The following is a 17,611-nucleotide window of genomic DNA, read 5'->3' on the forward strand; positions in this document are numbered from 1 at the left end:
ACACCTCCTACCGTTTTGCTCCTGCTAGGGCACCTGTGACCTCACTTCCCGGGTCCAGCTTCTTATACCTATACCCACCCACCTTGGAATGTTCCACTCTTGTGGGGGGAAGTGGGGTCACATGTGCCCTCCTTCCATGCTTACATACGGGCCTTTTCTTTACAGAGCTGTACGCATGTGCTTTACTGGCAGGAATTAGTTTGTGTCCTGGCAAAAAGAAGAGGGAGGAACGTTATTTATTTATGTCTAAACCCGTTACAGAGCTGTGCGCATGTGCTTTACTTGCAGGAATTAGTTTGTGTTCTGGCAAAAAGAACAGGGAGGAACGTTATTTATTTATGTCTAAACCCTTTACACAGCTGTACGCGTGTGCTTTACTGGCAGGGATTAGTTTGTGTCCTGGCAAAAAGAACAGGGAGGAACGTTATTTATTTATGTCTAGCCCCGTTACAGAGCTGTACACATGTGCTTTACTGGCAGGAATTAGTTTGTGTCCTGGCAAAAAGAAGAGGGAGGAGAGTTATTTATTTATGTCTAAACCCGTTACAGAGCTGTACGCATGTGCTTTACTGGCAGGAATTAGTTTGTGTCCTGGCATTAAGAACCGGGAGGAAGGTTATTTATTTATGTCTAAACCCGTTACAGAGCTGTACGCATGTGCTTTACTGGCAGGAATTAGTTTGTGTCCTGGCAAACAGAACAGGGAGGAATGTTTTTATTTATGTCTAAACCCGTTACACAGCTGTACGCATGTGCTTTACTGGCAGGAATTAGTTTGTGTCCTGGCAAAAAGAACACGGAGGAACGTTATTTATTTATTTATGTCTAAACCCGTTACACAGCTGTACGCATGTGCTTTACTGGCAGGAATTAGTTTGTGTCCTGGCAAAAAGAACAGGGAGGAACGTTATTTATTTATGTCTAAACCCGTTACAGAGCTGTGCGCATGTGCTTTACTGGCAGGAATTAGTTTGTGTCCTGGCAAAAAGAACACGGAGGAACATTATTTATTTATGTCTAAACCCGTTACACAGCTGTACGCATGTGCTTTACTGGCAGGAATTAGTTTGTGTTCCGGCATTAAGAACAGGGAGGAACGTTATTTATTTATGTCTAAACCCGTTACAGAGCTGTACGCATGTGCTTTACTGGCAGGAATTAGTTTGTGTTCTGGCAAAAAGAACAGGGAGGAAAGAAAAGCCAGTTTGAAAGGAAATGGAATAAGGGCGCATTGACCCCTACTTACCTGAGGAATGCATGGCTCCGCTGAAGAGGTGGAGTTGGATAGGAGGGGTTATAAACCCTCCCCTGCTGGAAACGCCAGAAGCCATTTTTCCCAGGAGCAAGACGGCAGGTGTTGTTGCTGATGGAGAGCCTTTTGCAGGAGTTGTTGGAGGCGGCCAGAAGTCATGGAGAGCAGTGGATTCGGGACCGGTTGCCTGGTGCAGGTGCGGCCGCATCTGGAGTTCCGGCGTCAGGAGGAACGGCATCCCGGAGCGGAGCACACCCGGCCAGGAGGTCGAGGCCTCCAGAACGGCTCAGTCCGGAGGCGTACGGCAGCAGGCTGAGGAGCGGAGGTGGTGGGCCTGGCAGCCAGGTGACGAGGTCAGCTAGATCGGATGCCGGGAGGAATCGACGGACCGGAGCAGCAGCGGAGGTACGAGCGACGTCGCGAGGAGCCGGGCGCAGCCCGTGGTAGGAGGAGGCCCGCGAGAGCCAGTCGGAGTGGCGGAGGCGGTACCGGGACCGGTAAGTGCTGCTGAGTTATCGCAGATGGGGGCTTATGACGGGGGTAAAGGGGCATGGGGGCAGGCGATAAGTCTCTGATGCCGGGAGTGGCCATACATAAGGCCGAGGGTTGATGATGTCGGATGGGTAAGGGTTTTTTTAGGCAGGGGGCCAGCCGGCAGGAGGTAGAAGGGGATAAGAGGCTAGGGGCATGCCAGTTTAAGGCCTTTTTAGGGGTGGCCAGCTATAAGGCCTAGGGAGGCGTAAGGCAGCAGAGATGGGGGGATTTGGTACCAGGTCAGAAGGCGGCCGGCTAGGAAAGGGACAGGTATGAGGAGTCGGGGGTAGACCGTGGTAGGCCTTCTTAGTTAGGGCTAAGTGGAGGGCATCGCACGTGGCGCCATGCGGTGCGGGCGGGAAATCATTTGAGAGGCAGCAGGACGACAGCACGGCTTGCGGGGGTGGGCCACGTCTAGGCCTCAGTGTTCGGGGGATAGGGCCTAGTGATAACGGGTAGGGGGGGAGTCAGGATAATGGTGATAGTTTGTAGGAATTTTGGGCCGTGAAGGGGCTTTGCGCAGGGCGGGACAGCGAGTGGGAGGCTATCAGGTCGGCTGTATGGCGTGCAGGGGAGGCCGCAGCTGGGCCTCAGTAGTTTGGCGGCAGCGGTTTGGGGGCCGTAGATGGAACGGGGGAAGTCTTAGTAAGGGGTGCCAATAAAAAACGGCGGCGGGGAGGTCCGGACCTGCGGGCTGGGGGTGAGAGGGGCACTCAATAAGGGCACGGCCGGGGTGGGGCCTTTTTTAGTTGCTAAAAGGGGTTTGATATTGGGAGCCCCAGTGCATGAAAGGGTTGAGGGGGGGGCATCAGTTTTGGGACCCAGTACCATGGGATGCCTAGACGGGAATGGGGACCCAGCATGAAGCCTATGACGGGTTTTTTCTCAGGGGAGGAAAAGGGGGATAGGAGTTGGGGGGGGAGCATGTATTGATTGTTTGTCTCCTTTCAGAGTCAGAGGTGGCGGTAAGAAGGGGAGTTGAGGCTCGAGAGGACAGGAGCAGTGAGGACACAGCACATCCGGAGCTGTTGGTGGAGACGCCGCTGGTCTTGGAGGCCAGTGGCAACTTCGATGAAGAAGAGGATCCTTTGGAGGGCACGTCATCGGGTTCGGCTGGCCAGGTAGGGAATCTTTCTGCCCTGGCGCAGCTTATACAGTTGTTGTCTCCACCACGGAGAATTGAGGGGGAGGGACAGGGGACAGGGGTGAACGTAACGGGAGTGAGACAGGGTGGGGGTGGGGAGGATCCTAATACTGTATCTCTTCCACAGGCAGCAAGGGTGGTGAGCAGGAGGGGGAGTGATGTATCACCTGCCGGTAGAGCAAGGGGGTCTGGCGGACGCCGGAGGTCTAGGTCCCTGCTGAGGCGGCCTCGGGGAGGTGGTCGCAGTCCCTCTCCAACATGGGGCTGGGTGGAGAGAGAGCAGGACCGGAGCAGACACGGCAGGGGGCGTTCTCCTGCACAACGTGATGGAGTGCGTAGGAGACTGGATGCGAGTGGAGGCCGGGAGACGGACAGGGAGCACAGGAGAGACCCGGCGCCGGTTAGGTGCCAGGAGCCAGTGTTGGGGCAACAGCCTGCAGGTGAGGTGGGAGCTGGGGGGGCTCCTGTGGTGAGTGTTTCGGGAGGAGAGAGAGAGACTATTGTAGCGAGCTTGAGGGGTATTTTGCTGGCATTAGAGAAACCGGGTAGCGGAGTGGGTGCGGTGGCATCGGCCTGGGTGGAGCCGGGGTCAGGAACCCCGGCTCCGGTCCCACAGACAGGAGGGGGTTCAGCGGCTGTCGCGGCGGCGACGGGTAGAGGGGAGGTTACTAGAGTGCCGGAAGGGGCCCTTAGAAGACCTTGCTTATGCTCGGTGGGCCCGCTGGGTATCCACCTTACGAGCGATTTGAGGGAAAAGATAGGTAAGAGGGAATTCGTGGAAATCTTCTCCTTGCTTCCACTAGAGCATGTCTTGGAAATAAAGGAGGATGAGAAGGAAAAGGGTAAAAAGGAGGAGGAGGAGAGAAAAAAGCGGTGGAGAAAAATTCCCAAAACATTCGGGAATTGGACTCGGGCCTTTTATATCTTGGCTAGCGTGGTTTGTGAAAAAACCCCGGAGCAGGGAGCCCCATTGTTTTGTTACCTTGATGAAATATCAAGTGCATACAGGACTTACGGGGGGATGGCGTGGTGGAGATATGATGAGGGGTTTCGTCAGCGGATGGCGGTCCGTCCCGAGATGAGGTGGGACGATAGAGACATGGGGATTTGGTTAGAAATCATGACCCCGTTACGGGGGAGCAATTCCTTTCGTGGCTATGGGCAAGCAAGTGGGAGTAGTGGAGCAAGTAGTGGGCCGGGAGCGGCCATTAGGAAGGGCCTTTGCTTCCAGTTCAACGAGGGTCAGTGTAGGTTCGGCACCTCGTGCAAATACAAGCACGAGTGCTCATTTTGTGGAGGCATGCATTCTGGGGCAAAGTGCTTCAAGAAGGGCAAATCCGGAACCCGTGCGGGGGACGTGGGTTCATCGGGCAGGGACACCGGTGAGGGTAGAAAAGATGGTGCCGTGGCTAGGGGAGTACGCCCTTGAACAGGGGCACGCGGGGGACACGGAGTTGATTTTGACCGGTTTTAGTACAGGGTTTGTAATTCCGTTTAAGGAACAAGTTGTTCCGGGGGTTGTGGGTAATCTGAAGTCGGGTAGGGAGTTTCCGGAGATTTTGAGGGAAAAGTTGTGGAAGGAGGTGAAGTTGGGCAGGATGGCGGGTCCGTTTCGAGACCCGCCGTTGCCGAACCTGAGGGTGTCACCGCTGGGGGTAGTCCCAAAAAAATCGCCGGGGCAATTCCGGATGATCCATCACCTGTCATACCCGAAAGGACTGTCAGTAAACGATGGTATTGACCCTGAGCTAGTTTCAGTCAAGTACGCGTCCTTCGATAAGGCAGTGGCGGTGGTAAGAGCAGCGGGTAGGGGAGCATTGATGGCGAAGGCCGATGTGGAATCCGCTTTTCGCCTTTTACCGGTGCACCCGAAGTGTCATCATCTGTTGGGTTGCAAGATGGATGATCAATATTTTGTGGACATGTGTCTCCCTATGGGCTGTTCGATATCCTGTTCATATTTTGAAAGGTTCAGCTCATTTGTGGAATGGGTGGTGAAGAGGAAGACGGGGAAGTTCTCTGTAGTCCATTATTTGGACGACTTCTTCTTTGTCGGCCCCGTGGGTTCGGATGTTTGCGAATCATTGATTAAGGTGTTCGGGGAGGTGACCAGGGAGTTTGGTATTCCGGTGGCGCCTGAGAAGTCGGAGGGCCCGTCCACAAACTTGACTTTTCTGGGAATTGAGGTGGACTCGGTCAAAATGGAGTGCAGACTCCCGAATGATAAAATCCGGGACTTGCTGATGGTAATTGAAAAGGTGTTGAGGAGTGAAAAAGTGGTGTTACGGGAGGTTCAGTCTCTCCTGGGAAAGCTGAACTTCGCGTGCCGCATCATACCCATTGGTCGGGTATTTTGTCGGAGGCTATCTTTGGCAACGGTGGGGGTTTCAAGCCCAAGGTTCCATATTCGGCAGAATAGGGAGGTTAAAGAGGATTTAAAAGTGTGGAAAATCTTTTTGGAAGATTTTAACGGACGGCTATTGATTCAAGAAACAGGGTGGTCGGACGACCAGCTGTGTCTTTATACGGATGCGTCGGGGGCTCATGGCTTCGGGGCATTTCTGGATGGGCACTGGTGTGCGGCAGGGTGGCCGCCAGAAAGGAGGTCTTGGGGGCTGACCAAAAACTTAACGTTTTTGGAGCTTTTCCCGTTGGTGGTAGCATTGTGGATCTGGCCGGAAAGATTGAGTAATAAGAGAGTTTGTTTTCATTCGGACAATTTGGGAGTAGTGTGGGCCATTAATAGGCTTACGGCTAACTCACCGGCGGTTATAAGGCTACTCAGGGTTTTTGTACTGGAGTGTTTTAGGTGCAATATATCCTTTAGAGCAGTGCATGTTCCTGGTCGGTACAATGTGATTGCTGATTCTCTGTCCCGATTCCAGTGGGACAGATTCCGGGAGGTGGCCCCGCACGTGGACAAGGAGGGAGTCGAATGCCCGGGGGATCTGTGGCAGCTCGGTTGTCAGGAGCATTGAACCTGGTGAAGGGGGCGGTAGCCCCTAGCACATGGAGGGCTTACGCCTGAGTGTGGCTGTTGTGGTGGAAAGTTGTGGAACAGGAGAGTGCACAGGGATCAGGTGAAGGGGAACTAGGGATACTCCTTCAGTGGATACAAAGTTGGAGGAGGGAGAGGCTATTGCCTTCGGAGTGTCGCAAGAGGATGGCGGCATTGGCGTTTCTGTTTCAGATGCTGGGAGGGGAGGATTGGACTTAGGTGTTCATAGTTCGTATGGCGGTGAGAGGTTTGTGTAGAGGTGGTGTTCGGCCGGATGGCCGGAGACCAATTACTTATGCTATCCTATCGGGGATAGTGGAGAGGTTGAGGGAAGTGTGTTCATCACGTCAGGAGGAGCTGTTGTTCAAAACGGCTTTTGTGCTGGCTTTTTTCGGGGCATTCCGGGTGTCAGAGCTGATGGGTAGGAATCGTTGGGACCGAAGTGGTCTGGGGAGGCAGGATGTCGTGGTGACGGATGGTTTCGCAGAGCTGTGGGTTCGTAGGTCCAAAACGGACCAGGCAGGGAAGGGGTCTGTCATAAGGTTGCGGGAGATTGGGGGGAGGTGTTGCCCGGTGGCTGTAGTACGAGAGTATTTGGGGGAGACCGGTCATCTGACTGGGCCGTTGTTGGTTCATGCAGACGGCTCTTCCCTGTATAGATTTCAGTTCACGGCGGTATTGTGGAGGGGACTCGTGTTGTTGGGTTTGGGGGGAGCAGAGTTCGGGTCTCATTCATTCAGGATAGGGGCGGCTACGGAGGCAGCGAACCTGGGTCTGGATAAGGAGATTATTAAGAGGATTGGGAGATGGAGGTCAGAGAGATTCCGGGGGTATGTGAGGCCGGGTTTGGTGTTGCAGTAGGAACTGTCTTATGTGGTGTGATCTTTTCATTCAACAGGCCCGGTGAAGTGTTGGATCCTAGGACATTCCTATGTCTTTTGGGCCAGAAAGGCAGCGGCAGTTAAAGATAATGGTTTGCAGTTGGGTTTTGCAGAAGAGAGAATTTCACTGAGATGGTTTGGGATTCGGGGCATGAAGTGGGACCAAGTGGTGGGAACGGTGGTGGACTATGCAAGAATGTTTGGCCCCCCTAAGGTGTTATTGGTCCACGCAGGGGGGAATGATTTGGGCTTCATGCCCCAGAGGGATCTTGTGGAAAAAATAAAAGGGGATTTTAGGAGGCTCCGGGAATTATTCTCGGGCATAACAATTATATGGTCCGAGATTGAAACAAGGTTGGTCTGGCGATTTGCTTAGTACTTTAAAAAACTGGAGGCGTCTAGACGCAAGGTGAACAGAACGATCAGTGGCTTTGTAAAAAGGTTGGGGGGCATTGGTCTCCGGCACGTTGAATTCGAGGGTGAGTCTGGTAGGTGTTTCTACCTGAAGGACGGGGTGCACTTAAATGAGGTGGGTTTGCACCTTTTCAATTTTACATTAAAAGAGGGGATCGAAAAGGCCTTGGCTTTGGGTGGCGGTACTCGCTGAGTGTGAGTGGTGGCGGGGGTGCTTGCTATGATCTATTGATGCTTACGCCTGGTGGATAGTGGATGCACTTTGGTTGGTAGCGGAAAAGAAAGGTGATGGTGTACGCCCCGCCCAAAAAGGGTGGGGGCTTAGAGAGAGGTCAATAGGCAAGCACTGTTAGTGTTCAAAGTGTAAATAAAGTTGTAAATGTTGAATCAAAGTTCTATTGGTTAATGTTTGTTAATAAAATAAGCTGCAGCCTTTTCTTCCCAAGAAGTTGTGTGGTGGTCTTTTGTTAAGGTAAAGAAATGAGTAATGGGTAATGTGGGGTCAAGAAAAGCCCGTTTGAAAGGAAACGGAATAAGGGCGCATTGACCCCTACTTACCTGAGGAATGGATGGCTCCGCTGAAGAGGTGGAGTTGGATAGGAGGGGTTATAAACCCTCCCCTGCTGGAAACGTCAGAAGCCATTTTTCCCAGGAGCAAGACGTCAGGTGTTGTTGCCCGCCCTCCCTCCCTGAGTTTAGTGTGCATTTGTCGCAGCTAGGCGGGGGTGCTTGCTATGATCTATTGAGGCTTACGCCTGGTGGATAGTGGATGCACTTTGGTTGGTAGCGGAAAAGAAAGGTGATGGTGTACGCCCCGCCCAAAAAGGGTGGGGGCTTAGAGAGAGGTCAATAGGCAAGGACTGTTAGTGTTCAAAGTGTAAATAAAGTTGTAAATGTTGAATCAAAGTTCTATTGGTTAATGTTTGTTAATAAAATAAGCTGTGGCCTTTTCTTCCCAAGAAGTTGTGTGGTGGTCTTTTGTTAAGGTAAAGAAATGAGTAATGGGTAATGTGGGGTCACATTATTTATTTATATCTAACCCCGTTACAGAGCTGTACGCATGTGCTTTACTGGCAGGAATTAGTTTGTGTCCTGGCAAAAAGAACAGGGAGGAACGTTATTTATTTATGTCTAAACCCGTTACAGAGCTGTACGCATGTGCTTTACTGGCAGGAATTAGTTTGTGTCCTGGCGAAAAGAACAGGGAGGAACGTTATTTATTTATCTCTAAACCCGTTGCAGAGCTGTGCGCATGTGCTTTACTGGCAGGAATTAGTTTGTGTGCTGGCAAAAAGAACAGGGAGGAACGTTATTTATTTACATCTAAACCCGTTACAGAGCTGTACGCATGTGCTTTACTGGCAGGAATTAGTTTGTGTGCTGGCAAAAAGAACAGGGAGTTACGATATTTATTTACATCTAAACCCGTTACACAGCTGTACGCATGTGCTTTACTGGCAGGAATTAGTTTGTGTCCCGGCAAAAAGAACAGGGAGGAACGTTATTTATTTATGTCTAAACCCGTTACAGAGCTGTACGCATGTGCTTTACTGGCAGGAATTAGTTTGTGTCCTGGCGAAAAGAACAGGGAGGAACGTTATTTATTTATGTCTAAACCCGTTACACAGCTGTACGCATGTGCTTTACTGGCAGGAATTAGTTTGTGTCCTGGCAAAAAGAACAGGGAGTTACGTTATTTATTTACATCTAAACCCGTTACACAGCTGTACGCATGTGCTTTACTGGCAGGAATTAGTTTGTGTCCCAGCAAAAAGAACAGGGAGGAACGTTATTTATTTATGTCTAAACCCGTTACACAGCTGTACGCATGTGCTTTACTGGCAGGAATTAGTTTGTGTCCCGGCAAAAAGAACAGGGAGGAACGTTATTTATTTATGTCTAAACCCGTTACAGAGCTGTACGCATGTGCTTTACTGGCAGGAATTAGTTTGTGTCCCGGCAAAAAGAACAGGGAGGAACGTTATTTATTTATGTCTAAACCCGTTACACAGCTGTACGCATGTGCTTTACTGGCAGGACTTAGTTTGTGTCCTGGCAAAAAGAACAGGGAGGAACGTTATTTATTTATGTCTAAACCCGTTACAGAGCTGTACGCATGTGCTTTACTGGCAGGAATTAGTTTGTGTCCTGGCGAAAAGAACAGGGAGGAACTTTATTTATTTATCTCTAAACCCGTTACAGAGCTGTACGCATGTGCTTTACTGGCAGGAATTAGTTTGTGTCCTGGCGAAAAGAACAGGGAGGAACGTTATTTATTTATCTCTAAACCCGTTACAGAGCTGTGCGCATGTGCTTTACTGGCAGGAATTAGTTTGTGTGCTGGCAAAAAGAACAGGGAGGAACGTTATTTATTTACATCTAAACCTGTTACAGAGCTGTACGCATGTGCTTTACTGGCAGGAATTAGTTTGTGTCCTGGCATTAAGAACAGGGAGGAACGTTATTTATTTATGTCTAAACCCGTTACACAGCTGTACGCATGTGCTTTACTGGCAGGAATTAGTTTGTGTCCTGGTAAAAAGAACAGGGAGGAACGTTATTTATTTATGTCTAAACCCGTTACAGAGCTGTACGCATGTGCTTTATTGGAAGGAATTAGTTTGTGTCCTGGCATTAAGAACAGGGAGGAACGTTATTTATTTATGTCTAAACCCGTTACACAGCTGTACGCATGTGCTTTACTGGCAGGAATTAGTTTGTGTCCTGGCAAACAGAACAGGGAGGAACGTTATTTATTTATGTCTAAACCCGTTACACAGCTGTACGCATGTGCTTTACTGTCAGGAATTAGTTTGTGTGCTGGCATTAAGAACAGGGAGAAACGTTATTTATGTCTAAACCCGTTACACAGCTGTACGCATGTGCTTTACTTGCAGGAATTAGTTTGTGTTCCCGCATTAATAACAGGGAGGAACGTTATTTATTTATGTCTAAACCCGTTACAGAGCTGTGCGCATGTGCTTTACTGGCAGGAATTAGTTTGTGTCCCGGCAAAAAGAACAGGGAGGAACGTTATTTATTTATGTCTAAACCCGTTACACAGCTGTACGCATGTGCTTTACTGGCAGGAATTAGTTTGTGTGCTGGTAAAAAGAACAGGGAGGAACGTTATTTATTTATGTCTAAACCCGTTACAGAGCTGTGCGCATGTGCTTTACTGGCAGGAATTAGTTTGTGTCCTGGCAAAAAGAACCGGGAGGAACGTTATTTATTTATGTCTAAACCCGTTACACAGCTGTACGCATGTGCTTTACTGGCAGGAATTAGTTTGTGTCCTGGTAAAAAGAACAGGAAGGAACGTTATTTATTTATGTATAAATGCACTGTAGTTTTTATTAGACCAATGCTAAATTAAAGGGGCATTTACATCAACAGCATAAGCATGTTACATGTGCCATATTCAAACATTAGCAACTAAAATTGTCATTTGTGACACAATACATGTCCCAACTAATTCATTTCCAATATATAGTCCTCGCTCACCACATCTCGCTCACTCACAATATACAGTCCTCACTCACCACATCTCGCTCACTCACAATATACAGTCTTCACTCACCACAGCTCACTCACTCACAATACAGGGAGTGCAGAATTATTAGGCAAATGAGTATTTTGACCACATCATCCTCTTTATGCATGTTGTCTTACTCCAAGCTGTATAGGCTCGAAAGCCTACTACCAATTAAGCATATTAGGTGATGTGCATCTCTGTAATGAGAAGGGGTGTGGTCTAATGACATCAACACCCTATATCAGGTGTGCATAATTATTAGGCAACTTCCATTCCTTTGGCAAAATGGGTCAAAAGAAGGACTTGACAGGTTCAGAAAAGTCAAAAATAGTGAGATATCTTGCAGAGGGATGCAGCACTCTTAAAATTGCAAAGCTTCTGAAGCGTGATCATCGAACAATCAAGCGTTTCATTCAAAATAGTCAACAGGGTCGCAAGAAGCGTGTGGAAAAACCAAGGCGCAAAATAACTGCCCATGAACTGAGAAAAGTCAAGCGTGCAGCTGCCAAGATGCCACATTTGATACCAGTTTGGCCATATTTCAGAGCTGCAACATCACTGGAGTGCCCAAAAGTACAAGGTGTGCAATACTCAGAGACATGGCCAAGGTAAGAAAGGCTGAAAGACGACCACCACTGAACAAGACACACAAGCTGAAATGTCAAGACTGGGCCAAGAAATATCTCAAGACTGATTTTTCTAAGGTTTTATGGACTGATGAAATGAGAGTGAGTCTTGATGGGCCAGATGGATGGGCCCGTGGCTGGATTGGTAAAGGGCAGAGAGCTCCAGTCCGACTCAGACGCCAGCAAGGTGGAGGTGGAGTACTGGTTTGGGCTGGTATCATCAAAGATGAGCTTGTGGGGCCTTTTCGGGTTGAGGATGGAGTCAAGCTCAACTCCCAGTCCTACTGCCAGTTTCTGGAAGACACCTTCTTCAAGCAGTGGTACAGGAAGAAGTCTGCATCCTTCAAGAAAAACATGATTTTCATGCCGGACAATGCTCCATCACACGCGTCCAAGTACTCCATAGCGTGGCTGGCAAGAAAGGGTATAAAAGAAGAAAATCTAATGACATGGCCTCCTTGTTCACCTGATCTGAACCCCATTGAGAACCTGTGGTCCATCATCAAATGTGAGATTTACAAGGAGGGAAAACAGTACACCTCTCTGAACAGTGTCTGGGAGGCTGTGGTTGCTGCTGCACGCAATGTTGATAGTGAACAGATCAAAACACTGACAGAATCCATGGATGGCAGGCTTTTGAGTGTCCTTGCAAAGAAAGGCGGCTATATTGGTCACTGATTTGTTTTTGTTTTTGAATGTCAGAAATGTATGTTTGTAAATGTTGAGATGTTATATTGGTTTCACTGGTAAAAATAAATAATTGAAATGGGTATATATTTGTTTTTTGTTAAGTTGCCTAATAATTATGCACAGTAATAGTCACCTGCACACACAGATATCCCCCTAAAATAGCTATAACTAAAAACAAACTAAAAACTACTTCCAAAACTATTCAGCTTTGATATTAATGAGTTTTTTGGGTTCATTGAGAACATGGTTGTTGTTCAATAATAAAATTAATCCTCAAAAATACAACTTGCCTAATAATTCTGCACTCCCTGTATACAGTCCTCACTCACCACATCTCGCTCACTCACAATATACAGTCCTCACTCACCACATCTCGCTCACTCATAATATAAAGTACTCACTCACCACATCTCGCTCACTCACAATATACAGTCCTCACTCACCTCATCTCGCTCACTCACAATATACAGTACTCACTCACCACATCTTGCTCACTCACAATATACAGTCTTCACTCACCACAGCTCACTCACTCACAATATACAGCCCTCACTCATAACAGCTGATTCACTCACAATATACAGCCCGTGCTCACCACAGCTCACTCACAATATACAACCCTTACTTACCACAGCCAACTCTCACAATATACAGCGCTTACTCATCACAAATCACTCATACTATACAGCCCTCACTCACAACAGCTCACTCACTCACAATATACAGCCCTCACTCACCACATCTCATTCACTCACAAAATACAGCCCTCACACATCACAGCTCACTCACAATATACAGCCCTTACTCACCACAGCACACAATATACAACCCTCACTCACCACAGCTCACAATTTACAGCCCTCACTCAACACAGCTCACTTAAAATATACAGCCTTAACTCACTACAGCACACAATATATAGCGCTCACTCAGCACAGCTCACTCACTGACAATATACAGCCCTTACTCACCACAGCACACAATATACAGCCCTCACATTTAACATAGCTCACAATATACAGCCCTCACTCACCACAGCTCACAATATACAGCCTCCACTCACCACAGCACACTCACATATAGATTCCTCACTTACCACAGCTCACAATATGCAGCCCTCACTAACCACAGCTCACAATATACAGCCTCCACTCACCACAGCTCACTCACAATATAGACCCCCCACTCACCACAGCTCACAATATACAGCCCTCACTCAACACAGCTCACTCTCACAATATACAGCCCTCACTCATCATGGCTCACTCTAACAATATACAGCCTTCACTCCCCACAGCTCACAATATACAGCCCTCACTCACCACAGCTCACAATATACAGCCCTCATTCATAACGGCTTCATCTTCATGGCGATGGTCCTCCAGGACTGTACTCTTCATCTTCATGGCGGCATTCCTCCGAGACTGTATGCTTCATCTTTAAGGCGGCAGTCCTCCGGGACTGTACTCTTCATCTTCATGGCGGCATTCCTCCGAGACTGTATGCTTCATCTTTAAGGCGGCAGTCCTCCGGGACTGTACTCTTCATCTTCATGGCGGCGGTCCTCTTCTTCCATCTTCCATCCAATCCTTCTTGTACTTTTCTTCATATCTTCTGTCCGATGTCCTCTTCATGTGGTCACCGCTGCACACTGAAACTTGAATGCAAGGTCCCTCCTTATATAGGGGTGCCCTTGCATTTATTTTGGCTGTTTATTGAATTCTTAATCTAATCAACCAATAGAATGAAAGCTCCACTCACTATCTATCCCTAAATAGGGAGGCCTGACAGTACATAAACCTCAAAAATACACCTCCAAGGGAGGAGGGCAAGGATGTGCTTAGAGACCTTTGGACACAGTGGGTAACAGTTTACTACAACTTTTACTGATGATGACCACCAGTAGATAGGCTAGACAATATGTAAATCTTTAACACGGTCCTGATATACTAAGTTCCACTTTTTGCGCACGTCAGATTAGCTCTTGTGCTCAAACTTTTAACTTTCAACTTGTAATACAAGCACAACTCGACGTGCACACACACAGGCCCATTTATCAAGCTCCGTATGGAGCTTGAAGGGCCGTGTTTCTGGCGAGTCTTCAGACTCGCCAGAAACACAAGTTATGAAGCAGCGGTCTAAAGACCGCTGCTCCATAACCCTGTCCGCCTGCTCTGAGCAGGCGGACAGAAATCGCCGGAAATCAACCCGATCGAATACCATCGGGTTGATTGACACCTCCCTGCTGGCGGCCGATTGGCTGCGAGTCAGCAGGGGGCGGCGTTGCACCAGCAGCTCTTGTGAGCTGCTGGTGCAATGTTAAATGCGGAGAGGGTATTGCTCTCCGCATTTAGCGAGGTCTTGCGGACCTGATCCGCAGTGTCGGATCAGGTCCACAAGCCCTTTGATAAATGGGCCCCAAAGCCTCTATCTAGCAAAGTTAATGCGCGAGCAGGTGCGCTAAATAGCGCTTCACTACTAATCTAGCCCAATATCAGTTGATGTTCAGGAATCGTTATTTACTTAAAGAAAAGCACAAGATTGTGTTTAAACTCATTTTTGCTAAACTGAAAATAATTTATCCCAATCCAGAAGTGAATAAAAGCTAAACTGCAGATAACTAATTATATTTATACCACAGGGATATCATGCTAGTCCCCTGCTATAAGCCGCTTGTATGGGCATAATTTATCAGAGGCAGTTTACATCAGCAACAACCCCATGTGTCAGTGAATGAATTGACTCCTGTACTTCTGTATTTCTCACATGAGTGAACTGTGCCCCCAACTAATAATACAGATATGGATCTGCCAGTCTATGGCATTAGCCAGGCAGATGATGAGTGCCCATGGTTTTATTATGCTGTCTGCTTAACGACTTGCGCCTCCCCTAAGGAATCATAGAGCACTCAGTGTGGCTGTGAATAAACAATAATCCTGATTTCATACAAAGATCTGATAGGGAACAGGAGAAAATACACTAGTGCCTCTTTGTGCCATGAAAGTTATCTAAAGGGGGGGGGCGGAGCCGGCAGCCAAACTGATAGGAAGTGTGGAGACAGAGCTCTGGCCACAAAAGTGTTATTTTAGCTCATATAACCTGCTAAATACAGCGAAATTGCCCAAAACATACCTAGGGCAGCTACTACAACCACCCGGCACTGTTTCTTGTTCGTTTTTGCAAAAATTTACAATCGCAAATAACACCCGCTTGGGAGCTCCAGACCATTTTACAGGAAAGGCCGTGGTCGCGGCCTACACCGGCACACGCAGTTAAGCCTTCACTGGCGGAATTACACCTGATTACTGCAGGACTATCTCCTTGAACTACCGGACTACCAAGCACACTGTGAGAGGTGAATATACTGGTTAACAACCAGTTTTTTATGGTACTAGAAACTCAACACTCCTAACGGCATCCCACGTGGCAGTTTGTAAGTAACCAACAACTTGCTTTTTTTTCTTCCTTTCACTAAGAGACATTCAATTCAGGTTCCTTAGATTTGGCTTTATAGCCATCATTCTACCTTCTGTTGAAGCATTGTATACAGCTGCTATCTCACTGCGATTTTATTTGAATAAGCCTTGCAACTCTGTGGGTGGCAAATGGAAACCATTACTTTAAATCTTTACACACTCTACTGCCGCCCTTTATAATGTGAAATCCTCTAATTACCAGTGTGTAGACTGCAATATACCTCATTTATTTTGCCTTCATATTCGGACACTTTACTCTATACTGATCCTCCACACGCCTAAATCAGATAACATTAGCCTCTGTGCAGCAAAAGCTCTCTTATTGACATTAAGAACTGTGGCCTTTTTTTTTTTTTTACAAGTTACTGTACAGCTGTGTATTTTTCTTTTTGGATCAGACCCTCAGTGCCAAAATTGATGGTGAACATTATTTTACAGTACTGCTGTAATACAAGACTTCATTGATTCCCAAGGCCAGATTTGACACCCTCCTCCCTTTCCCGCTACCCTCAGTGGTGACGGGTCATACCCCATCTCCTTTTTCCTGCTTCGCCCAAAAGGGGGCACTCCCTCAGGAGGGTGCCACACATGATACCTGACCCTGAGTGACAACTACCCCAGTGGAGGTCTGGAAATCCTATATTACACCAACAGCAATATAGGTGAAACACAAGAAACGCCTTAAGAGAATCAACAGCACTCCTCTACCTTAAAATGTGCTGCTAATTGTATTGCCTAAGGGGAGGGGAAGCCCCTCAGGCTCCGGATCCTACTACATATACACATTACTCTGGCTCACTCTGCAACATCAGTTTATAAAATTTTGATCTTCTAGCTGTGTCCTGTGCTCTTAATTGTCAGGTGTGCCATTTGAAACCCTGAAGATGGCACAATCCAACAAACGGAAACCAAAGCCGGTAGGTGGCCCTAAAAGGACTGTGGTGGACCATTTCAATCCTATGATATTATCTACAAATGAAGATTCACAAGATAGCACTAATACCTCAACACATGGATCAGATTTAGTATCCAATACCCTCCAAGCCCTACAAGATGCTGCCCCAACAACTGTGACACCTTTGTTTATTTTATCATCTTTGCAAACTTTGCTTGAGGCACATCACTCCTCTTTTCAGTCCCAAATAACTGCCTCGCTGGCTGAGATGCGGCGAGATTTGACATCTACTTCTGAAAGAGTGGACACAATTGAGAGGAAGCAGGAAGACATGATAGTTGAACAGGGTAATGTCCTAGCATATGCCCAGAGTTTGGCGGAACAGCTTATTATGCTAGAAAACAAAGTGGCGGATGCTGAAGACCGATCCCGCCGGAATAATCTACGCCTCAGGGGGATCCCTGAAAGCATATCCTCTAGTGACTTGGTCACCCACCTTTCTGAATTTTTCAAACATCTGGCACCACCGGCAAATCCAAATGAGGGACTCATTGATAGGGCACACAGGGCTCTACGCCCTAGAAGCCTAGCAACTGATAAACCAAGAGATGTCATTGTTCGGCTACACTTCTACACATACAAAGAGAGGTTAGTAAGAGCCTCTATGTCTAAACCCACCTTGCCTGAACAATTTCAGGACATTAACATCTTTGCCGATCTCTCTCACCACACCCTCCAGCAGCGAAAGTCTTTTGGAAGTTTCACCAGGTTTCTTAGGACAAACAACATAAAGTACAGATGGGGTCATCCGACCAGACTTTTTGTTCTCAAGGACAACCAGCAGTATATTGTTACCACTCTTGAACAAAGTCACAACCTTCTGCAAAAATGGAGTGCCACATCTTCATCTTCACCTGACTCTCCACTACAAAGCTCTTTGAACCCTATGGTCCCACAATGGGGTCCTTTACCCCAAAGACCATCCAGTGACTTAGCTACAACTACTCAGGCACGAGCAGATGACGATGACTGCACATGAGGTATAGGGGTGGTGGAGCATCTCCACCTCCCCACTGCTCACTAACCATCTGTCAATATAATTTATAAGTGACTTTCCATTGCTCAATGTTTTCTCTTCTTTTTTCCCTCCTCTTTAGGTTTGATAT

The sequence above is a fragment of the Bombina bombina genome, chromosome 3 (genome assembly GCF_027579735.1).
Source record: "Bombina bombina isolate aBomBom1 chromosome 3, aBomBom1.pri, whole genome shotgun sequence".
NCBI lineage: Eukaryota > Metazoa > Chordata > Amphibia > Anura > Bombinatoridae > Bombina > Bombina bombina.